Source organism: Peromyscus leucopus, chromosome 2 (genome assembly GCF_004664715.2).
Source record: "Peromyscus leucopus breed LL Stock chromosome 2, UCI_PerLeu_2.1, whole genome shotgun sequence".
Classification (NCBI taxonomy): domain Eukaryota; kingdom Metazoa; phylum Chordata; class Mammalia; order Rodentia; family Cricetidae; genus Peromyscus; species Peromyscus leucopus.
This window is the reverse complement of record NC_051064.1, coordinates 24,935,020-24,959,988: the sequence shown is the minus strand read 5'-3', so window position 1 is coordinate 24,959,988 and position 24,969 is coordinate 24,935,020. Positions and strand designations below refer to the sequence as shown.

The following is a 24,969-nucleotide window of genomic DNA, read 5'->3' as shown; positions in this document are numbered from 1 at the left end:
ATTTGCTTTACGTCACCTCTGAATGACTTTCAATACTTAATGCAGTGTGAATACTTGTTGAGCTCTTCTAGTTGGGGGGATAATGACCTGAAGAACATCTGTACATGTTTAGTACAGTGTTTTCCCTCAAATTCATGATCCCCAGTTGTTTGGAGCCATGAATGCATACCTTGAGGGTGCAGGGAGGCGGGCGAAGTCACTGCTGCCTTCTGATTACAGAATGGTGGACCTTCTTGTATTTGTCATGGAAAATGTTCAGCAATCTAAAAATTGGGAATTTAAAAACTCATGAGTAGTTTTCAATGAAATGTTGTACAGTCTAAACTTTATTTTGCTCTGTGTGTTTCAAAAAGAGGGCTTAACTAGTACATTCTACAGGCAGATGGCCAAATGAGGTGCTATACAGATCAGGTTCTAATGACAGTTCCGGTCTCATGAGGGCTGTGAGTCTAGTATTATTTGCTAGTGTAAATCATCAAGGTAGAGGATTCATGGTCTCTTATTTAATAGGCATGCAAATCATTTTATTTTTAAACATCTAAAATAATTAGAACTTGTTTCATTCAACCTTACAATACAAAACTATAATCTAAAATGTTGAAGTTGGTTGATTTTGAAAGATGACTATCCTGGAACTGCTGCTGCCCTTACCCCCAGAATACCCACCTCAGGGTGTGCGGGTGTTTCAGTCCCACTGTTCTCTTTCCATCCATCATGAGTGACTTCCCCGCCCTCCCTGATCTGGCTTTTCATGGATGCCAAAGTTGCTCAAAAGTTTCCACACACCCAGAGTCCCTGTCCTACCTCCCACTTCATCATTTAGTGAGCTGCAGCTAAAATGAGAAATTATTCTCCACTCACTCTAGGAACCTCATTACTTCTTCTTCAAGTGGGCTATACGTAATAACAGAATACCTTCTGTCTGTGGGGTGGCCACAAGGCATGGGTATGTGACAGCATGATGTCTGCTCACTTAACCCTTTCAGTTCCAATTAGAGACTCATGGGGGAGGTTGGGTTGTTGAGGATCTAGCTAACAGTAAACAGCAAGTTTTTAGCAGAGCACTCTTCTTGTTCACATGCGCAGATATCGTCTCTAGGTGGCCTGCTTCACTTTCATCTTTTTCTACTCGACCTTGACCTCTGTGTCATATCTGTACATCATTTCACACCACTCCTAACACGAAGTCTGAAGCGCGGCCCACAGTTCCCGCTCTACAAATAACTGCCGAAGTACCAAGTGAATGAGTCCAAGCTTAGGTCAGTTACCAAGTACTTAACAGTGCAGGCACCAAGAAAGACTGAACTCCAATTTGACAAATTTAACATAATGTGTACAAGAATAATTTTTTGCTGAACAAATTTGGCCATGGCAAGAGTCTGTGGAAATAGAACTATTAAAGCCCCCAGGGCTTAATTCACTTATTAGTTTTAAAGAAAGACACAGTAGCTGTTCCTAACAATGGCCCTGAAAATGACAGTTTTCCTTTTCTACCGTGTTAATCCTGCCCAGACGCTGCACCAGCTCTGACTGGGTAGATGAGGTGGTTGGGTAGGAGGTCAGTTTGGAGCCTGGGGTGGCTCACACTCAAGCTCCACGGCCACAGTTGAGGAGGGCTGTCCAGAAAGGGGGTTAGGAATCCTGGACAGTGGCAAGATGCCCAGGACACTGACAGGCCAGCAGGCATTCTCAGTGCCACCAGAGACACAAAGTTGTAGCATTGCCAAAGCCAGCAGGGCAGCCTGCCCTGGTTTCTAACGCTCAGACTAAAGAACATCCTTACGGTCTCCATGCCTTTAACCTGCCCTTTATGCAGCCAACTCATTATGGGAGTGAGTGGAGCCTGCAGCAAACACTTACTGTGATTTATTCAGGCCACTTATGCGGAAGCCCAGGAAGGAGACCCAGGGAAACTGTAGACACCACGCCCTCCTTCTGTGCCCATGATTCTTTTCCAGCGCTGTCTGTGGAGCAACGCAGGGAAATGGAATTCCCTCAAGAATGGCTGCATGAGCACCACAAGACCTGAAGCTCCTATTCACAGAAATAATTGATGATTTGAAACTAATGGAAATTTGTTCTGCTTTCAGTTATCTTTTTTAAAAATAAAGAATTGATCAGAATTATTTATTTAGGAAACCCTCCAAGGTAGATGTTTCTCTATCACCCCTGGTGTTTTGGTGGGAGAAGGAAGTGATGTGTATTTATGGTTTAACATGAGCTAAAATGGAAGACTAATTAGTTCTGTGATTATAAAAAGGGAAGAAATCTGTTTATAGAGACACTTTGTGACATTATTATACATTTTAAATGGTAGAGAAAAAGAAAGATTAAGATTCTTTTTGTTTGTTTGTTTTGTTTTTTGAGACAGGGTTTCTCGGTGTAGTTTTGGTCCCTGTCCTGGATCTTGCTCTGTAGACCAGGCTGGCCTCGAACTCACAGAGATCCACCTGGCTCTGCCTTCCAAGTGCTGAGATTAAAGGTGTGTGCCACCACTGCCTGGCATTAAAATTCTTAAAACTTTAAATCTTAAGAGAATCAATGATTAATTTAAGTCACACAGAAGATATAAGTGTAGTGTTGGTACCATAGTTAAATATATATATATAGCATCGCACTGCTTCTTGAACTGTTAACATTTAATTGGGATGTAAGCAAAGGCATGTGCATTTCAATGATTTCTTACCCAATAGCATTTTTTAATAATTTCTTTGTTATTACATATAGACAATTTATGATCTCCTAAATGAGGTACAAAATGGCATTATTTACAAAATACACCGCAATAACTAAATCAAGTCAGTAAATGTACCCATTGCTTCAAATATGTAACTTTTTTGTGTGTGGTAGAACATTTGAAGTTTGTTATTAGAAATTTTGAAATCTATGGCACATTATTATCTATATTCACACTGTGGAATACAATATTAAAAACAAATTTCTTCTTGAGATTTAGAAACATGGGGGAAACTTTGACTCTTATTCTGGAATATTCAAAACTTGATTTCAACTTCATTGTTGGTCAAATATTATGATTCCTTTTCCTTTAAATGTAGGTTAACAGAGTAGAAAATTAGATTGGAAGAACTATTTTTTTTTTCATTTCTTTGAGAAAAATTTCCAGAGATTGATGATGTAGTGGTTTAAATAAGAATATCCCCATAGACTCACTGGAGAGATTAGGAGGTGTGCCCATATTGGAGGAAGTGTGTCACTGGAGTGGGCTCTGAGTGTATGTAGCCTCACTCCACATCCGGTTCACCCTGCAGCTGGCATCTGAGCACTCAGCTTCCTAGTGCCATACCTGCTGCTTGCTGCGGCTAAGCCTCCCTACCATGGAGAACTCATGCTAGAACCATGAGCCAAAATAAACTGCCTCTTCCTGAAATTTGCCCGTGGGTTTTTACCACAGCAACAGAAAAGTAAATAATACAGGCGATTATATACAAAACATTTAACTATTAAAGCAGCAGTGTTAGACTGTGCCCAGTATTTTAACAGAGATATAGAAAGAGAAACAAACATGCCTGTGAGGGATGTTCAGGGAGAAGAGTCTAAAGCACAGTAGCCAAGCACGGAGCTAGCTCAGGCTCTGTTTAGAATTTTATTATTCTCTTTATAGCATCATTTATAATTCCATAAACTGATTGATTGGGCACTACTACCTGATTATAATAATTCTTAAACTTCATGTTAGGAAAATATTGCCTTTGAATGATGATATGTGTTAATCATAATAAGCTAATTTTATGTTTTATATTATTTACCAATCTGAGTGTCCCTTCTTGCAAACAGAAAGCAGTATTCTACGTGTACATATTAGTGCAAGGCCAGCCCCAGCTCTCATGTATCGTTCCACTCTCCAACAACAGGTAGGAATGGAGGGAGGTGTGTTATGTTCTCTCACTCATTCATTTAGCACCTACTTTGTGTTTAACAATGTATTAGGCACTTGCCATGTCTTACTTAACTGATTTAAGTTAAATAAGTTTGTCCATGGATATTTACAGTTTGGCTTGGTTACGTTTCAAGCACAAGTCATTGGTAACAAAATTTAATCTTGCTTTGTATAGTTCTTAGTACAGTTTCGAATTACAATATGCAGGTTTAAAGTTAGTATCTTCATGTCAACAGCTTCCTTATTTCTGTGAACTTGTAATTCATTTTTGTTTGAAAACTATCACCTTATAAAGAGAGAGACCTCCAAAGTACGTGTTAGCAAGCTGTGGCTCGTGAGGATGTTGACAGCACTAGCAGTAGCCTGCATTCGTACCCGGGAGGTGGTGTAGCCTGCTCACGGTGCAGGATTGTGCTGAAGATCAGCTACACTGGGACCCTGGACTCTCCTCGTGAGCTGCACCTTGTTGGCACACATCCCCGGCTTCATCCTGACCTAGTCCCTCTGAGTATTTATCCCCATAAATCTGGGAGTAATTTCTAGCAATGTGTTCCCAAATACACCTTCAGGTGAAATATTCATCTTTGTGAGTCCCAAGTGTTTTCAAAGGTTTCTGATGAATTCAGCGGCAGTCCATCTGGACTACCATATGTACAGACAGTAATCAGAGGGGCTCCACCAGCAGAAGTTCACTTGTCAGAATTCTGTGGGACTAAGGTCTCGATGGCAGTAGACTGGTATCTGTTGAGGGCCCACTTCCTGGTTCGATGGACAGTGTTGCTGGGTCATCGCAATGCATAGAGAAAAAATACAGTTCTCCTCATCCCGTTCCAAGGAGATTCATAGGACTCCTTGTGGTGATACTTTGTTTGTGCTGTAACAAATAAAGCTTGCTTGGAGATCAGAGTGTGGAGCTAGCCACTAGAGGCCAGGCAGTGGTGGCACACACCTTTAATCCCAGCACTAGGAATCTAATGCCCTTGATCCCAGTACTTAGGAGGATGAAACAGGAAGTGATATGGCTAGGTGGAGAGAGGAAGTGATAAGGCAGCGTGGAGACAAGAGTTTGGCCCTTTCAGTCTGAGGATTTGGTAGAGGTAAGAAGTGGTTGTGACTTGCTCCTTTGTCTCTCTGATCTTTTAGCATTTACCCCAATATCTGACTCTGTGTTTTTATTATTAAGACCAGTTAGGATTTGTGCTACATGTGGTGCCCACACCTGGTGCCCACACAGTACTTTGGAGACACACACTTTTAATCCCAGCATTTGGGATCTCATGCCTTTGATCCTAGTACTTGGGAGAAGGAAACAGGAAGTGATATGGCTGGGCAGAGACAGGAAGAGATATGGCTGGGCAGAGACAGGAAGTGATATGACTGGGTAGAGACAGGAAGTGATATGGCTGGGTAGAGACAGGAAGTGATATGGCTGGGCGGAGACAGGAAGTGATATGGCTGGGTGGAGACAGGAGGTGATAAGGCGGGGTGGAGACAGGGTCTAGGCCCTTTCGGGCTGAGGATTTGGTAGAGATTAGAAGTCTCTCTGGTGGCTTGCTCCTTTACTTCTCTTATTTTTCAGCATTACCCCAGTATCTGACTCCAAGTTTTTGTTAAGACCAGTTAGGATTTGTGCTGTAGCTCCTCCTTCCTGGGCTGCTGGCCAGCGCTGCTGCAGGAAGTGTTAGATTTCAACCTGGAAATGTTAGCAGGTCACATTCAGACCACAGCAATAGAGGAACAAATCTGCACCTAGGAATGATTGGTTAGTAAAGAATGCATCCTGGCTACTTACCTTGACTGTCATTTCATGGGATTTCCTGGCTGTAGTTGTTTCAGGTCCACATCTTAGCTGAAATGTTAGGAAGCGGTGAAGGGAGCACAGGGACTTCCGGCGTCACCTCCTGTTTGAGAAGCCTGTGCCCATTTATAGTCCATGCCGCTTTACTTTGGGATTCTGTGCATGAGAGTGTCTCTCGGTGCCCTGCGCACTTCATAATAAGTTCGCTCTGGCCTGACCTCTGGGCCAGATGTCACTTAGAGAAAAGCTCACTAAGAACTCAAACGCTAGAATTCGTACAGAGAGACTGTTTTCCTAGCGTAGAACTATGACGTGGGGCAGACACAGACATCCTGCTAGAGTCCATCTGTAGGAAGGGATGTTATTAATCCAAAAGCCTTGTTCTTATAATCTATTCTTGCTGTTACTTAAGTGCCAGATAGATTTTACTGAATAACTATTTATAATGGCAAAGATACAAGAACAAATTGCATATTTTCATAAAGATGAGAACTTCCTTTAAATACTGTTGTTTATATATAATGTAACTAGCATTCTCAAACATGTTCACCCTTGCTCCCGTGGCTTCCAGCACCACAGCCAGCCTCACAGTAGCTTCAGAGATTTTGTGCTCTCCAAGTTCATCCATCCTTAACTCAAGCATATGACCCAGGACTTCTGCTGTCTCAAAACCAAAACATACTTTTCTTCATATTTACCCGAACAAGTTGTATAATTTAGGTATAGAATAGTCTCCTCTAACTCTCACCAGTTTGACTCAACAGATGTCTTAAGTCACAGATAACTCCAATATTATAATGCTGTAATAACGCCAATCCTTATAATGCTATAAGGCATGGTAAGAGTTCGATAACAATATATTAAAGTAGGATAATTATGACAGTACAGTATACCAAAAACTAAAGATTACAAGTTGCTTATTCCTATAATTTTTTACTTCATCTTCTTGGGCTTCAGTGGATCAGAGGTGCCCTGTATTTTGTGACTGAGGATAGAGAGAAAAGCACAGCGGTGGTTTCATGGAGCATGTTCAGTCGGGTGAAGCAGCCATGGAAGTGAGGGGCTGTTCACACAGTTCCCATGTGTTCATTCACTTCCCAATCCTCGGAGATGAGTAATATTTTCTGTCTTGTTAGAAATGAGAAACTGAGTTACAAAGAACCCGAGTAACTGCTGAAGTGGTGGAGTGTGACCTGAGAGCTGTTAGATGAAATAAGAAATAAACCCTTTCCTCCGAGAGTTGCTGTTTGGTCATGTGTTTTATTACAGCAATAGAAATCCTAACTAAGACAGTTTTGTTTTAATTTGAAAGGGAATCCCTATGAATTGTAGACCATTCTACTTAGCTCAAAAATCCGTGACTCATTTGATAAATACTGTGTTCTAAATATTCCATAGCCCACTGGGGGTGCCCAGCCCTGTCTGGTTCCTTGGAGATGGCCTTCCTGGCTCATTTTCCAATTTTTCTGTGCTTAAGCACACAGATGAGTACACACAGACAGTAGCCAGGAGCAGAGTCCTAAGGTCTTCTTGTAACTTACTCTCATTTTCCATGCTTATACATCACTAGTTGTTGCAGAGTACCTTGAGAAATATATTTCACCGGTATGCCTTAGAGCAGAGAAAACTTCATTTCTGAACCCCCCCCCCAAAAAAAAAAAGTGTAAAAGGAGTCAAAATACTACCCTGTTCATGAACTGTGTCCTCACAGTCATAAAGGTTCAGGATGGAATTCTAGCATAGCCAATTACAGCATTTTGAATTTGGGTCAGTTCATTTACTTATTTGACAGATACTTGTAAACTCTGCACCATGTGCTGTGTTATACTCCGGGAGTGCAGGAAACACAGCAGACCAGCGAAGCTGTGCAATGAAGGGCAGACTGTAACTGCATGAAAATTACTCTCTTATCCCTTCTTGTCTCCAGAAAAGTGACCAGTTGTCCCCACCTGTGCTGGTTAGTTGTTTGTTCTCGTGTTTGTCAATTCAGGACAAGCTAGTTCACCTGGGAAGAGGGAACTTCAAGTGAGGGATGGCTTCCATCAGATTGCCTGGAGGCATTTTCTTTCCCTCCCTCCCTCCTTCCTTCCCTTCCTTCCCTCCCTCCCTCCCTCCCTCCCTCCCTCCCTCCCTCTCTTCCTTCCATTTTTATGCGCATTGGTGTTTGGCCTGCATGTGTGTCTGTGAGGGAGACAGATCTACTGGAACTTGAGCTACAGATCATTGTGAGCTGCCGTATGGGTGCTGGGAACTGAGCCCAGGTCTTCTAGAAGAGCAGCCAGTGCGCTTAACCACTGAGTCCTCTTCTAATGGTTGTTATGGACAGAACCAATCCTGGGCAGGTGACGCTGTGTGATGTAAGAACAGGCTGTGCAAGCTATGGGGAGCAAGCCAGTAAGCAGCATTCTTCTGCTTCCTCTTCCTTCCTCTCAGACACTGAAATTTAGTTGTCATGGTAGTTAACCAGAAGTTATCAGCAATTAAACTACTTTACATCTTCTTATCCAGAGTCTGTTTCTCTTTAGGTTTGTCATTCTCAAGCCCAGAGGCTGAAAGATATGAGACAGAGTATTAGGAACAATTGTTACCCTAGAACAATCTCAAACTTCTCAGTACTGGAAGGCTCACAGCACTGGGAATCTGCTGCCAGGATTGCCAGCCTGCATGTCTCTGTCAGTCTTAAGGAAGCACAGCTGAGTCAAGACCTCCTGGGATGGCTGGAAGCTAAGAGTCTCCTTGCCAGTTTTATTTTACAGCATTTTAGTGCAGTTGTGTTCAGAATCCTTTAAGCAGTGTGTTTGTGGGATTGGGGGATCAATAGCGGGCAAGCCAATTAGAAAATCTAATGAAATTGTTTCTCTAAGTCTGAAAAGGCAGGAAGGCAAACTGTGTTATCCAAAGAGAGCTGGTACGACTCTATGTGGTACTTTCTGGTGAGCTGCAAATACAGAACAAAGAGGACTTGATTTAAATGCAGTCCCCAATGAGCTGATGTGAAAGTCAATATTTAAGAACAGATCAGAGGAAACTGAGAAAGGAAACTGAGCAGTGCTCAGATCAGTTGCTGTGTGTAAGCTTAGAGCCAGGGAACAACAGCCTCACTGGGAAGGGTGACCAATCAGGAGGGGGGACACCACTCTCACGGGGAAGGGTGACCAATCAGGAAGGAGACCCTCACTCTCACGGGGAAGGGTGGCCAATCAGGAAGGAGACACTCACTCTCATGGGGAAGGGTGGCCAATCAGGAGGGAGGCCCGAACCTGGGAAGGGTGACCAATCAGGAGGGGGAGACATCACTCTTACTGGGAAGGGTAGCCAATCAGGATGGGGAGACATCACTCTCACAGGGAAGGGTAGCCAATCAGGAGGGGGGGACGTCACTCTCACAGGGAAGGGTAGCCAATCAGGAGGGAGGCCCGCACTCTCATGGGAAGAGTGACCAATCGGAGGAAGGCCCTCACTCTCAGCACTTCAGTTTCTTTGCTGACCATGAGAGGCATCTGAACTATAGCAGAGTCAGAAAAGGCATTATTTTGGATGAATTATTGAGCATCCTAACATCTTGGACCTCAGTTTCTTTATGTATAAAATTATCATCCCCCCTCATACCTCATAGTAGGAGTTACTATGTTAATGTCCGTGGGCTAGTTCTGATTCACAAGAAGCACCCTGTACCAACTGTTATTTCTGTGATGGTTTCATAATATGTGCCTCATGAATATGCACACTAGTAAATATAATCTGTATTTATAACCAGAAGGGAGTTTTTGCAGTTTCCTTAATTATTCTCCATTAAACTTAATAAATTTAGTTTGTTAATGTCATTCTAAAAACTGAAAGATTAAATGTATTTTATGTATTTAAAACTTAGAAACATGTAAAACAACGTTTTTAAACATTGATACCAAAAGGATTTTGTCTTTATAAGTAATTGCATAGTGCTATATATCTCAACTTCCGAAAACATCTGAGAGATTGTAGAGTAAGAGCTTTGCCTGTGGGTAGATTCTGGGTCTACGCATGCCATTAGCTTTAAGTTTTGAAAATATTTTCCTTTCACCATTAATCTTTTTATTGATAAAAAACACACTTTCCATAATCCTAAAGGACTTAGTTTATTTTGTTGCCTTTCTACTCTCCACCACGAGGATGGCTCTATGATGTGGTTTTCATACATGTGGTGCACAAGCACATTCTGTTCTGGAAACACCAGTTACCACTAGTGATCACGATGGCCAGCTTCATGCAAGCCTCAAAAGTCAGGAAGCCTTGACCTCATCTTCCTTATCTTGCACCTGGATCACTGTGGTAGCAAAATTCTCTTCTACTTCAGTTTAGAGATGACCCACCCCCTGTGTATGACCGTCATTGAATTTCTCATTATTTGGTGTCCCTCCTTACCCTAATTGGCCTGTCTTCAGTAAAAATTATAGAAGGTCCACTGAACCAAAAGCCCTGCATCCCTGGTGTTTCCACTCAGTGATTTTGACTCACTGGCCCCAGCTCTGCTCCCTTGTGGTCTCCCCTACTGAACCATGACATATTTGGAATGGAATCCAGGTCTGTCCTGAAATCTTTTTCCTTATTGCAGTAGCTCCTGAATAAAACCAGTTTTTCCTGAGAAAGAGAGGGTGGGGAGGAAAGGGAGAGACAGACAGAATGAGAATGAACAGGCACTAATTTGCAGATGTACTGACCCTGAGAAAGAAAACAGCTGAATTCCAGGGCACTCAGATTTCAAGAGGTGCTTCTTCCAGAATGCTTCTTGTCCATGCTTACTTCTACACTGATGTTCCTCATGGAAGCCATGGCTGTGGCTTTGTGCTGAACTTCGGGGATCAGGAGTGTGGGGAAACAGATGATATAGTTAATATGAGCATGGCCATGTCAAGAATCCCAGTGCCTCAGGGAAATAGCAAAGCCTTTCCCTGTCCATGAGCAGATGCTGACTGTGTTCAGGAAGTATCTACCACAGCTTCTACCTTCCAGATGTTTGAAGCCTAAGATTGCCATACTATAAAGAGCCCCTACAGAGACTAGCTAACACTGCCTCCTCATTCAGCTGCATACAATAAACCTTCCTCCTTGTTCAGCTGTATACAATAAACCTACCTCCTCATTCAGCTGTATACAGTAGACCTGCATTCTTGTTTACCTGTTTCAGTAGTCCCAACTCCTTGATTCAGGTATATAAAATAAATGCATTGAGCGTCCAGGCTGCTGCTTCTGCATCTCCATCAGAGTGTGGCCCACCTGACCCTTTCTTTTCTGTACCTGTGTTTGTGTGTCTGTCCTTTCCTCCATTCCCTTGTAACCTCATTCCGGTTTCCAGCACACAGACAGATGAGTTGTGGAAAGGAGGCCTCTAGAAAGACTGCACTGAGGAGAATATTTTTCCGCTAATTTTCCATCAAAAATCATCCAGGAATTGTAGCAACATCAGTCAACATGTCCCAAGTCATCTGTGGATTACAAACTCCAAAAGTCCTCTTTTGAACCATAGAAGAAGTATTTGAACCATCTCTCTTTTATGGATATAACTTCAGATGTTGGTTTGGTACAGCCTGTGAAAAATTATTCCCCTTTGTTACCCTAAAACAAATAATAATAATCATGATGATAAATGTACAAGTCTGCTCAACCATGTTGTGGCAGTTCCACTTTTAGATTCTCATTTCAACATTGCCTACAGACATTATTCTTATCTATTCCTTTAAACATTAGAAATTAACATTATTCATGATATTTCTGTGCTGTCAGAACAGTTATATCCTCTAGAAGCCAAGAAACAAATTCACTGAAACTTCTGTTCCATCTACCCACTGGCTCAAGGTGACTGGGGCCGTCATTCTCAATCTGATTGCTCTTAGTTTGAGATTGGAATGTCAATTTCTGTTGCTATAACAAAATGTTTAGATTGAATGATTAATTTTGTTTTGCTTTGCTTTGTTTTATTTTATTGAGACAGTAGTGTCTCCTTTAGCTCAGGCTGGCCTCTATCTCACTATGTAGCCAAGGCTTTCCTTGAGCTTCTGATCCTCCTGCACTGGGATCTTTCTGACCTCTCAAGCACTGTGATTATAGGCATGTGCCATCATACCTGGCTTGTAGTTAATTTATAAACTGAGAAATTGATTTAAATTTTATTTATTATAACTCTGGAGGCTGAAAAGTCCAAGATGAAGGGATAAGTAGATGTGGTATCTGTTGATGTCTCTGCTTCATAGCTTTGTCCTCACATAGCAAAGGGGCAAACACAGACTTGTCAGCCTCGCTTGTAAGTGCATTAGGCCTGTCCATGGTGGAGACTCTTCATCTACTCACCTACAGCATCCACCTCTTTAGACCACACACCACCGTGCTGGGCAGTCAATAGATGGGTAGGGGAGATACAGACATTTAGACTTTAGCAGATAGCAGACATGACTCTGTCATCATGATGAATAAATTCCCAGTGGAGACAAGACCTAACTCGAAAGTTACTTCTTTCTCATTACCAAGAGTTTTTTTGTTTTGTTTTGTTTTGTTTTGTTTTTTAAGAAATTGCTTTAAGTATAGTTTATCTTCTCTTGAATCCCTATAGTCTTGTTGGAATCACTATAATGCATGACACATTGATGGCAGGAGTTCTTCCCACTGCTTCATTCAAACATTCCCAGGTTAGACTGTGGAACGAGTCTAGGATGTACAGCTTTAGTTGTTCCTGTCCTCAGCCTGACACTCGGCCAGTTATTTTTTGTACTTATCTCTGTTTATGTCCCCAGCAATCTGGTAAGGCAAGTCACAGTCCATTCATTCCTCTACCATCACTAAAGGCAGGACCCAGATTTATATAGGCTCCTTTTTCAGGCTCATGTAGCCAGTATACAGCAGAGCCAGGGTTAAGGCAAGGTCTTAACCAACTTCAAGCTCATACTTTAATCAAGAGGTGAACTTGACTACAAACAAGTGAGCAAGACCCATGTCACAGATGCAAGTCCCTGACTCCATGGACACAAAGAGATTCTGAAGGATACATGGACTCTAGGGGAATGGGGTGGATGAAGAAGGGCACTGGTCAGAGTACGCTTAAAGAAAGTAGCCAGGCTGCAAATGCACATAAGCACGTTGTCCTGTGTAACTCTGCCTTCTTGCACATAAGTGTATTGTCCTGTGTGACTCTGCCTTCTTGCACATAAGTATGTTGTCCCATGTAACTCTGCCTTCTTGCACATAAGTGTGTTGTCCTTTGTAACTCTGCCTTCTTGCACATAAGTGTGTTGTCCTGTGTAACTCTGCCTTCTTGAACATAAGCACATTGTCCTGTGTAACTCTGCTTTCTTGCACATAAGCACATTGTCCTGTGTAACTCTGCTTTCTTGCACATAAGCACATTGTCCTGTGTAACTCTGCTTTCTTGCACATAAGTGTGTTGTCCTGTGTAACTCTGCCTTCTTGCACATAAGTATGCTGTCCTGAGTAATGTCTTCTGTGGAGTGCTTTGGGAGATCACTTGATGTGTCGCCTTTTCTGTCTGTGTCCCTCTTTTCTTGATGAGCTGACTGTGGACTGCACAGTGGTGACGTGCAGTGGGGAGAATACGAGAATAGCACACTGGCTGAAAAGACCCTTATGTCAAGAGAAGTTCTAAGCAGGGCAACTTAGGAAAAGGCTCTGATATTTCAAGAAATGAAAGCTTTCATCTCTTTCCGCACTCCTCTCTCCTTCAGTATTCTCTCCCCTCTGCATGTTCTCTCTCTCTCTCTCTCTCTCTCTCTCTCTCTCTCTCTCTCTCTCTCTCTCTCTCTCTCCTCCCTCCTCCTCCCTCCCTCCCTCCCTCTCCCTTTCTTTTTCTCCCAATAAAGCTCTAGAAAGGTAAAAAAAAAAAAAAAGAAATGAAAGCTTTCTTTGTAATTTATTTTTAATTGGAGCACACATATATAGATTTCTGTATTCCATCACAGAAGTCACTGCCCCTCCAATGCAGACAGGATAGGTAGTGGAGAGTTCCAGGGTGGCACCCATCTCACATCATTGAAACAGTGACTTATTGCCCAAGTGCTGTATCTTAAAGCTACTTTCATTTTAAGTACATGCCTCTGGGGTCCTGGAAATTCCCAAGGTGAGAAGAGAATGGCTGTAACTGGTTTCATCTAAAACCTAGAGAACAGTTATTGCAAAGCCCAGAAGGGTAGCTAGAGTCCAAATCCACTGAGGCCTGGCCCTTGCTGGCAGACAATACCTGAGGTGAGGCTTTGCAGGTAAGTGCTGTGGAGTGCCCAGGAGGCATCAGTTTCAGGGACAGTCAAGGTGTAGAAGGTTGGGGACGGAGCAGACACATGCTTCTTTCCTCTAGATGTGCTGCCTGTTGGGTCTTTTGACTGAGCAGAACTATGGAGTGAAAACTGGGTGTCTGGATACGTCAGTGGAGGTTTCTTGACTTCTAGGGCGGGTCACAGACAAGAAATTTAGATGATTCAGTTGGTGTCATGCTCATGCAGAAAAGCCAGTCCTGCAATAGGAAAGTGACAGGAGACTAAATGAAACCAGGATGAAGGGCGCCAGAGAGGTTCAATGATCTCCTTTGTCCATGAGTAAACCCAGGACTGCATCTGAAATCGCTCATTGATATAGTAGCATAAGACGCCTTTGATGTGGGTCCAGAAGCCTGGCAGAGTTCATCAAAGCAGGGGAATGTACTTGAGTGTTAGTGAACATTCACTTCCCAGACTCTGAAGTACTCATCTGAAAATACTTTACTCACAAATGTTTGTAAATATTAGTCTGTATTGTAAATCATTTGTGAATTAATCTGCCTTATATGCAAAACCTATAGTCATACTTTGACTCACTTGAATTGCTGGTGAATATTCTAGAAAGCAGGAATGCTTACAAAATGTAGAATCTTTGTCACGAGCTTGCTTTGAAGTTAACGCTTGTATCATTAGGACAGCTATACATTCCAGAGTGTGTTGTCATGCTCCTTTTCTGTCTAGGGCTTCCTGTTCATAGGAAATGCTTCCTCACCTGTCCTTCATCTTGTTTTCTGACTTAGAGTCACAGATACACAACTCTCTAACACATGTGCTGACCTTTCTGCATCTGCCTCTGGGTAATGCTTCGTGCATCATACCTCATCCTGCCTGCTCCTCTACTCCATGGCTCCTTTCTCAGCAGCTGCTGTGCTACAGCTTCACGACTGATTGCTGGACCTTCCTGTGTATGCTCTTCTGGGTGAGATTCCCTCTTGCTTGGATGCCACGTCTCTTTCCTTCTAGGCTTATTCTGTCATTGTGCTGAGGCGTACCCTCATAAGCTTTCTGAGTTATAGTACCTGCATGGTCTGTTCATGAGTCTTTCTGATGGCAAGACTTTATTCTGTCCTCACATTTGAAGGATTGTCTGAGCACAAAAATGGAAATTGATCATCATTTTCCATTAAAAAATCATTTCCTACAATTTTGAAGACACATGGAGTGCTGATTTTAAAATAACAGTGCTGTCTCAATTCCTGTGTGTCCTGGGTGGGGATGTTTTTCTCCTGAAACTAAAGTTTTGCCCCTGATATTCTGAACTTGTACAGTGGTATGCCTCATTGTGGGATTTTTGATAATCTGGTTCTATATTCCCAGGCCCTTTTAAGCTCCTAGTAGTAGTTCTGAAATGGTTGCTCCAAGTCAGTATTGTTTCTTCTCATGCAGTTTTCTTCCTTGGGGACTGGACAAGCTAGATGGCCTTATCATCATCTCCTCCCTGTATTCTGACCAGTTATGTTATTCCAGAAAACACTCTTGTTTTTCTTCAAACTTTATTTTGAATCTTTTTATTTGAAGGATATATTTTATTTCTAAAGTAAGTTTTTGACATTTTATGCTTTTAAGACCATTTGGTTTTATTTGGGGGCTTCAGTAGCTCCACTGATTTCTCTGGGAAATTTTCTAGGTCTTTTGAAGTTGTCTTCAAATGTCCTTTGAATATCTTATCTTCCACAGGCCTCTTTTCTTCTGTGTGATTATCTGGGCTCTGGCTTTCATGTCAGAGGCTCAGATCAGCAGTCCCTTAACACTTTAAAAAGGTTCTTGAGAATTGAATCAATCAGGAATCTCAGTGTATGAAAGAGGGAGCTACTGATGGCCATATGCATGTACCAAATGAAATCGTATGCCGCGCCAACTTTCTCTCATTTGGGATCCCCAACTTTAGCAGAAATCCCTCTAGAACTATCTTCCCAGAATGGGGCAGTTTCCTGAGGGGACAAAAATGTCTTCCTGTTGTGTCTGATGTCTTGCTCTTGGCCTCAGGCATACTCAGCAGTGAACAAATGTGCTGTGCCGATGCACCGTCACCCAGAATCCCTGGTGCTGCTGAGGAGGCTTCACTCACAGCTGTGGTAGGATGGGTTCCCAGGCCCACCATGGCTGCTTTGGAGCTTCACAGACTCCATGTTCTCTGCTTTGTTTCCAGCCTCTCTGTTCCTTTCTTGCTTCCACGACCTGCATTTTTGGGGACATGGTGCTAAGCCAATGCTGTCAATTTTCAGCAGGACCTCGTCCAAACACCTAGCGTGTAATTTGTTAGGTTAGTTATGGCACACTGACCCACTGTGATAATATTGACTGTAACATTGACAGGATCATGAGTCATCTAGAAAACAAACATCTAAGCCTGTCAGTGGGGTAGTTTCTAAGCTGGAATAACCGAGGTGGGAAGAGCCCCCTTAACGTTGGCAGCACCATTCCATGGCTTGTGTCCTTGGGATCTGGGGACTGAGAGAGTGTGGGGGCCCAAAGTGTCCATCTGTTTCCTGTGTGGTGATCATGCCTTCTGCGGTGCCTTCCTCGGACTGTGAACCTTCTCATCTTCTTCCTTTTGCTCACTTTTGTCAAGCGTTTGGGCAGCAACAGGACAGATGAGTAAAACACCACTTTTTATCTGTACCCTTGCTCTTTCTGCACTTTTTATTATTAAATTCTCATTTTTTAAGGGATTGGAGAATGAAATGATCAGCCAAAAAAGCCATATTATCATTTTGAATCAAAAGTAACATCTGGATCATTATAGAAAATAGTTTTTATGTATGTTATTCAAGCAATGGCAGGCAAGTTCCTTAACTGTGTTCTGTGTACAACAACCTTCAGAGCCCGTTGTGCGGAAAGAGCTGAATTCTGTCTCAAGCAAGCATGATCTGCTGACTGCTTTATATGGGAGGTAATCAGGAATCATTGGACTTATCACAACTTCTGCTTTATAAATAGGAATTGAGAACACATTTGTCAGTTGTGCCAGACTTAGTCTCATAGCTGTTGTGATTGTAGGTTCTGAAATACAGTTCTCGCCCCTCAGAGTTGCTTCAGAAGACAGAATGAAAGCAGAAAGTTAATTAAGAGTGTTTGTGACATGGAGTTCAGTTTTGTACTGTTTATGAGAGAAACGTGTTTCTTATTCTAGAAAAGAGGAGGCTGGGATGTGTGAAGGAAGCTTCTCTGTCTGCTTCTGCACCTGTCTGTCTGCTTTATATCACTTCCTCTTCATCTATTTCCACTTTTATTTTGGGGAGAGTCTGGTTATTTTTGTCAAACTAGTGGAGGGAACAAAGGGGAAGACCAGGTTTATCTATTGTTCATTCAGCTGTTGGGATGGGCCCTGGTTCTCCCAAGTAGATGCTGTGTGTGTTGGCAGAACCCCCTTATTCTTTGGGGAATTTAGTCACCCTGCAGTGAGGTGTGCTGGTTAGCATGTCTCTCTCGAGGCCCTGATTTCTCTGAGTTCACGAGACTCTCATAGGTTATGGTTACCATGAGTTCTAGGTTCCACTCTCAGCCTGCATTCTTTACCAGAAATATGTTAGTCTCAAAGGCAAACATAAAATAGGCCAGTAAGATACAGACTATGATTCCTGCTATACTGTATATGTATTTTTTCAGTGGACATTTTCATTATCTTTGTTTATAGCCCTTAAATCCCACACTCTAGGTATGTGTGTGAAGAGAGGTGAAATATAGTAAGATGTACCCAAAACCTACAGAGAGAATTGGGGGTGAGGGGTATAAGAAATAATAGAATTTTTTATTATTATTATTAACAAAAGAAAAAAATGTCTGTTGTTGTTACTAGAACAGACTTTCACATGTAAATGGAGTGTGAACTTTCAGGATATTCATTATTTTTACATCTGTTTCTATTAAAATGATAACAATAAAAATACAGAACCTAGTGAGTGTTGTCCCAGCACTTAGGAAAGAGGCAAGAAGATTATGGGTTTGAAACCAGTCTTCGCTACAGAACTAGTTCTAGGCAAGTCCAGGTTAGACAGTGAGGCCCTGTCTCCAAAAGCCAAAGTACTGTATAAATAAATAATTAGAAGAGTGATTTGTTCTAAGTTTGATAGACAGAGATCAGTTCTGGGCAAATTCTCATCGTCCTGATTTGTTTAACCTCTTATCAACACATCTCAAGGAGCAAGCAAGGTAGTCTGCAATGAGAACTGGCTGCAACTTGAGACTGCTGGGGTGGGTCTTCTCCATGAAAATACTTGTTAGAAACACTGAAAGAGCACGGTGAATTCTGTGCTACACTGTAAGGTGTTTTCGAACAGTGAATGTTCAGATCCCTTGTTCCAAAGCCCGTCTTGTCATACATGTCACCTTGCGGCGAGGCATAAGCAGTTCTGTAGTAGTTCCTTTATCTTCAGTACTAGATGAAGAAGGCATTTCTCCCTGTGCCGAATCCTGACTCACAGGAACAGGAAATGACTTCCCTCAGCAACAACAAAAAAGTTTCATTTTAGAGCTTTGGAGTAATTTAATAAACACAGCCCCATCTTCCTGATTTGGGCAAATTTATCTATTTTCTTCATTCTTATGTGGATCACACTTTCTGTGTCATATTTGAGAATGCCTCGTTCAACCTAAATTGTGGATCCTTTCCTATTGAGTCTCAAAAAAACTCCTGCTTCTTTTTTTTCTGATTGATTCTGTACAAAATTAACTTCTCTGAGTACATTTCAGGGTGAGGGGTTGAGGTCATTCATGTTTTGGCCCCTGGAATCCAGTAGTCTCCGCACTGTTTGTTGGATAAACAGTCTGTTCCTCCAGTGAATTCTCTTTGAGCTTCTGACGAGTTGGCTGTACTGGTGTGGGGCTGTTTATTCCAGTGGTCTGTGTGTCTGTCCCTCCACTGCCCTGTGCCGTTCGGATGTCTCTGTCTATGCAGGAAGTTTTGAAACCAGGAGAGCAACCCCAGTCTTCTTTTCAGAACTGTTTTAGCTCTTTCGGCTTCTTCTCTTTTTTGTATAAATTTTAGATAATATTTTGCATGTTTGCAAGTAAAGAAAGGGAAGGTTTGCTTGCTACTCATCTTTCTTCTCATTCATTTAGCCTACTTCTTATTATACTTTTAGTTATTTTAAAAAGCACAGAAATGAGCTTCATTGTGCTATCTCAGACATCATGGGCTTTGTGTTTCCCTCCATTTCCTGCCCTTACCACTCTCCTCCTCCACTGGCTCCCTTCCTACTTCTAAGTAGAGGGAAATAGGTGGGTAGGTAGGTAAGTAGATATGGTTATATCTGTGTTGCTGGGTTGATGTCTCAGTCAGTAAAGTGCTGGCCATGCAAGCATGGAAGCTAAGCTTCTCTGAATGGCTAACTAAAACTCCAGTGTGTATGTACCCCACATTTTCTCTATCCATTCATCTGCTGGTGGGAATCTAGACTGATTCCATATCATTAACCTACTTTTCTTATAATAGGTTATTCTTCTCTGTTTAGCTTGTCTGACAAGATTGTATACATAGAAAACTTGGAGGAATCTACAAAACTTCATTTAAGTCCCTATAGCTTACAAGTGGTTTCAGCAGTTGTAGGAAGATGGACATTAAAAGTATAATTGCATTTATAATGCTTTAAAAAAAAATAAACTCCCTAAATGGCAGTATAATGAAATATGAAAGACATGCTGAAAAGGAGAAAACACGGAGAAAAAAAAAATCACATTAGGGACTGAAAGGCAGCATAACAAACATGAGCACTCTCTTTAAACAGGTAACAAACTTAATGCAGTGCCCCCACCACACACACACACTTCTAGAAAGATTCATTTATAAATGATGGATTTCATTTTGGTGTGTTTCATCTTACAAAAAATCTCTCAGTTTACATGTTTGGTTTTTCTGTTTTGTTTTGTTTTGCTTTTTGCAACTGTTGGGTTGACCAGAGAAGTAATTTTCCCACAAGGTACTTTGAATTTCTTTCCATTAAAAATAATTTCTCTGCTGTAAAAATTCCTAGCAAAACTTCTGTGTGTCAGGTTACATGCTGAGTGCTTCCAGACTGTCTGTCACCTCCCCAGCTACCTTGGAGGGCAGTGCTCCTGTTCTCCTGTGACAGCTGGCAAATGCAAACACCCTGAGAATTTCTTAGTTCAAGGTCATAGAGGGAAGATAAGAAACAGGATTCAGTCATGGTCTATGAAGGCCACTACCTTCTGTGGTTCATTGTTCCATGACCTTGTGCAGTCACTAGAGGATACTGCAGCCCAGATATGGTCAGCGAAGGCCAACATCTGCTGTGATTAATTGTTCCATGACCTTCCATGGCCACTAGAGGATACTGGGGCCTAGACATGGTCAGTGAAGACCAACATCTGCTGTGGTTCATTGTACCATGACCTTCCACACATTGCTAGAGGATACTGGGGCCAGACATGGTCAGCGAAGGCTGACATCTGCTATGATTCATTGCTCTATGACCTTCTGCAGTCACTGGAGAATAATGGGACCCAGACATGGTCCATAAAGGCCAACATCTGCTGTGGTTCATTGTACCATGACTTTGCACACATCACTAGAGAATGTTTGGGCAGTTCTTACTTTCATATGAGTTATTTGCCCAGAAGAAACTAGTCTCTGAAAATCATTGCAATCTTTATATCCCTTCATGCCCTACTACGCTACCAGGCACTGTTTGGCACATTCACAGTCTGGCTGGTGAGCTAAGTCAAGGATATCAAATGGTCCTACCATAAGGGAATTTGATAAATGCTTTTCATGGAAGAAAATCTCCTCTCTCTCTCTCTCTCTCTCTCTCTCTCTCTCTCTCTCTCTCTCTCTCTCTCTCTCTCTCTCTCTCTCACACACACACACACACACACACACATTTTATTTTATTTTATTTTTAGAGTTTTGCTCAAATGATCCTTTCCTATCCATCAAAGAAGAATGACTAGGGAAGTGTCTGTCTTTTTCCCTGTTCATGGAAAAACAGACTTCGGAATGACACATGACTTTTTTAGCTGTGAAATAGGTCACTTTGTGCTGTCTATCCTACTGTTTGAAAAGGCTGTCATGGAAAAATGAGAAACTAGGTATTGGTAGTTCTTCGTCCACAGACTAAAAACGTGCTTACTGAGAAACTTTCTGAAACACACAGTAATGTCTTTTGATACTGTTCTTTTTCTTTGTCTCCCTGGGATAAATTTCATTTAGTGGCTGGTTGTGGAGTAATTGACGCTATAGGTGCACCAGCTTCGTTTACTAAAATGTTTCTCCAGATATACTTGTAAATACAAGAAGACTCAGCCACCTTGCTTTTTAGACATAACACTCAGAGTAATGCAAAGTGCCTTAGTGAGCCAAATGGATAAATGTATAAAATCCACCACCTATCTTTAAAGATTTTACACAAAAAGAAAAATCCAATACCTTCCCACTAGTAGTCAATAAAGAAAGAAGAATTTCACAGAAGAGATCAAACTCCAAAGCTAATGGAGGGAAAATATGCTACCCAGAGCATTCCCTTAGAGATTAGGATGTGGTACTCTATGTGGTACATCTCAGTTCTGAGCCTGGGGCCTCCTGCCTTAGTGCGCTAGGTCCTGACTGGAGGTTTTAATGGCTTGGTTACTGGCCTGAAGTTGTTGGCTAAATGTTTTCTAATGCATTTTGGATAATCCATTGTAAGCTGACTTATTAGAGGTAAATATAACACATCATTTTAACACTGTTAAGTATGAGAACATCAGCTCTTAAAGTTATTAGACTCTCACAGACCTCTAGGCTACAGCCACCTGCTTCAAAGCCCCAGCAGAGCATGCCCAAGGAGTTTTCCCCTGAGGGTCTCCTTGGTGAGCCATAAACCCCCAAGAAGTAGTTTCAGAATCTGCACCACCAGGAACATCACACAGGTACATACCTGAAAACATCCTGCTCCTGTGCCTGAGGTCTGGGTCCGCATAAGGTGTAAGATGGCAACCCAGCACAAAAGTGACTGCTGAGGCAGCCGGGGAGGACCAGCCAGCCTCCGACTTTATTGACCTTCATTACTCTTTCACCCAGCCCCCTCCCCATGTACCCCTTGCTTTAGTGTCTGTTTCTTCATAGACATAATCACTCACACATTTTCTTGCCATATTCTTAATACATTGCACTATAAGCATGACTTCATACTTATTACTTGGTTTGGTTTATCTTTAAACTTCTGTCTTATGTTTTTCTTTTTTTACTCTGAAAATAGTAAATTCAGCTCAGGCAGTGAGAAATTTCAGAGTTGTAGAACATACTTGATGGGAACTTAACGTTCTTTTCCTCCTAACCATTACAGGAATCCCATCTAAACTTTCCAGGATGGACAGTAGGACCACCTCCTCTATATTGCAGAATAATTCACTCTGGATGTTGATTGTTTTAATTGTTCAAATGTTTGTATTCTTTTAATCTGGAAGCAGCCTTTACCTGATAGCATTTTCCACCATTCATTAACAACCTGTGGGGGTCTTTGCAGCCACCACAGCCAGCAGAGTAATGATCTGTGGGAGGCAAGAAGGTGATTTGGTTCAGCACAACTCAGTAGCTGCTGTTGGTCAACTTACCCACCTCCAGCTGTCCCTTTATCTCCAAACCCCAGAAACAAGCCTTCTCTCTTCCACTGACTTCTGAAGGCTCCGTAGTTACTCGTTTCTGTATCACAACTCCTCCTGTGGGCATTGACAGCACTTTCTACCATGCTAAATCTCTGCTCTCTTTCTCTATTCACCGCCCATTCCTATCCTGCCACATACAATACTGATTTGTGCCATACAAGTAAGCGCCATGTCCCCCCTGCCTGCCATGTAGCAGAGGGTCAGCCAGTGTTTTCTGAATCAACACCCACTCCCTGTGCTTCCTCTGTTTGTATATCTTGACTAATGTGCCCCTCCTGGGAGCACATCTCCGAGGACTGAACTTGTGAGGTCTGTGCAACCCCTGGCTTCTCATGGAGCAGTCCTGGGAAGATGAGGCTTTTTAGAACACTCTGATTTTATCTGTCGGGTCATAGCTCTGTTATTGTTTCCGTTGCTCAGAAGACATTTTAATTTCCTTCGAAAGACACTAGAATGTTTATTTTTCATGAAGCAGGATGCTGTGACATATTGAGAGCCCCTTGGAGAATCTCATCAAACAAAGAGATTGTATTGTCTTTACATCATATTGAATTCTTTGGGCTTGTTTTTACATTTTCTGAATGACTCCTTGTCTCCTGTTTCCCTCACTACTTACCTGTGGCATAAGCAGTAGTGTTAGCTAGGGCTTCCTCCTCGCTGTCTGGCCTATCAGGCTAGGCCTGGTGAAAAGGCTGCTGGCCATATTCTGTCCCATGTCCTTGTTTGATGTCTGTCTCCAGCAGTGTTCCCATGGTAGCCCAGGTAGCCCAGGGTGCAGGCTTGATCTCGACAGACCTGAGGTGTGCAGAGAGCACAGCAATACAGCTCTGTCAGGCATGCTGCCCAAACTTCTGTGCCTCTGTTTCCTCATCCAGGTGGGACCAAGGAAGCGTGCTGAGCAGGATTGGACAGCCTGTGTCCTACCTGGCATGGCATCAGCAGCTGAGAGGCAGCTCTGCTTGGCCGCTAGTGGGTTTCTCTGGCGTGAGGCTGTAGGGAGAGATTGAGAGGCACTGAACATCAGCTCTGACCTCTTGTCCTGAACAAAGAAAGATACACTTTTCTGTTAAAACACAACGGAAATCCCCCTCTCAATACACAAAAGCCAATCTACAACCGCAGGTGGAGGGTAACTATCCCAAAACAAACAACAGCCCCTCCCCCATTCCAGGGAGTCGGGGTTTTTTTTGTTTTTTGGGGTTTTTTTTTGTTTGTTTGTTTGTTTTCTTGAATACATAGGAATCTGAAGCATTAAAGTTAGGAGACAGAGGTCAAACTGTGTTAATTGGCCTCTGTTTTCAGGTCTAGTGCAAGCTCTTCTGAGAGAGATCTGTAGTTGTTTAAATATTTATCAGATTACTTTTAATTCAGGCTCTAGAAGTCTAGGTGATGAGGATCCTCTGGAACCTCAAGTGAGCTTGTACTGCCCTCCACCCACATTGTTTCTTTTTCTCTCTGTAGCGGAGTAGGGGGGATAAGGGATCAAAGCAATCTGCACAGAAAATACTGTGTAGGTTTCCACTCATTTGTCTTGAGGAAATTGAACACATCAGAAAATAGTCTGGGCGAAGGGTTCCAGGCTTTTCTCACCAGCACTGGGTGCTGTGCTGGGGTGCTTTGAGCCAGGCGGCTGCTCGGGAGAAGAGTTGAGACCATTGCTCCATAGTAGGGACAAAAGAGATTGCTTGGGCCAAGGGACAGCAGCTAGAGCAACAGAAAGGATTCCCATAGGTTTGGTGGCTTGTCAGCCCAAGTTCAAGGAGGGTGAGGTATTGGAGAGGGGAGCAGAATGGGGGAGGGAGGAGCAGAATGGGGGAGGGAGGAGCAGAATGAGAGGGGGCAGAATAGGGAGAAAGATAGCAGCTGAGGCCATAAAGGGAGAGAGCCTATGGCTTTAGACCTCATTCCAATACCCTACACATAGCCTCTCCCAGTCCCTCCAAGGTCATGCTTATGTCCACACATTAACCTGGCTGACATAGCAGCCACCTATCTGGTACCTGCTGCCTGCATTCCAAGGCTCTCAGAGGTAGAGCTGCAAGAGCCTGGGCAAGCTGAAATGGACGTGATAGTCATTCTGTGCACCTTGCTACTTGAACTGAAAAATAGTATTTGAGTGGAAATCATGGTGGATGTTCTCTCCGAACCATTCTAAGCCAAAGATTAGTCTATGTAAGATATGTTAGATGCTAAAAGATGAAAATAATATGCTCTGAAAACTAAGTGTCTGTCATCTTATGTGTCTTGTTTTAAAGATATTTTTATCTCACAACTGAGGCAGAATCCTTAGGAATGAAAAGAGAAAATTGTAACTGTTTGTTTCCAGAAGACACTCAAGGCAGGGGATTTGGTGGTCCAATAGCTGCTCTGATAAAACC

General features: G+C 42.5%; 1 protein-coding gene across 7 annotated transcripts in view; it reads left to right on the top strand.

Annotated features, from left to right (window-relative positions):
• Positions 1 to 24,969, top strand: part of Fam110b (family with sequence similarity 110 member B) — a 136,001-nt gene that overhangs the window by 96,142 nt on the left and 14,890 nt on the right. Inside the window, exon 5 of one of the 7 annotated variants that reach the window (XM_037202436.1) lies at positions 14,731 to 14,909. The exons of the other annotated variants lie outside the window; for them this stretch is intronic. The gene's annotated coding sequence lies outside the window, so the exon portion shown is untranslated. The remainder of the gene's footprint in view (positions 1 to 14,730; positions 14,910 to 24,969) is intronic. 7 annotated transcript variants of the gene reach the window in all.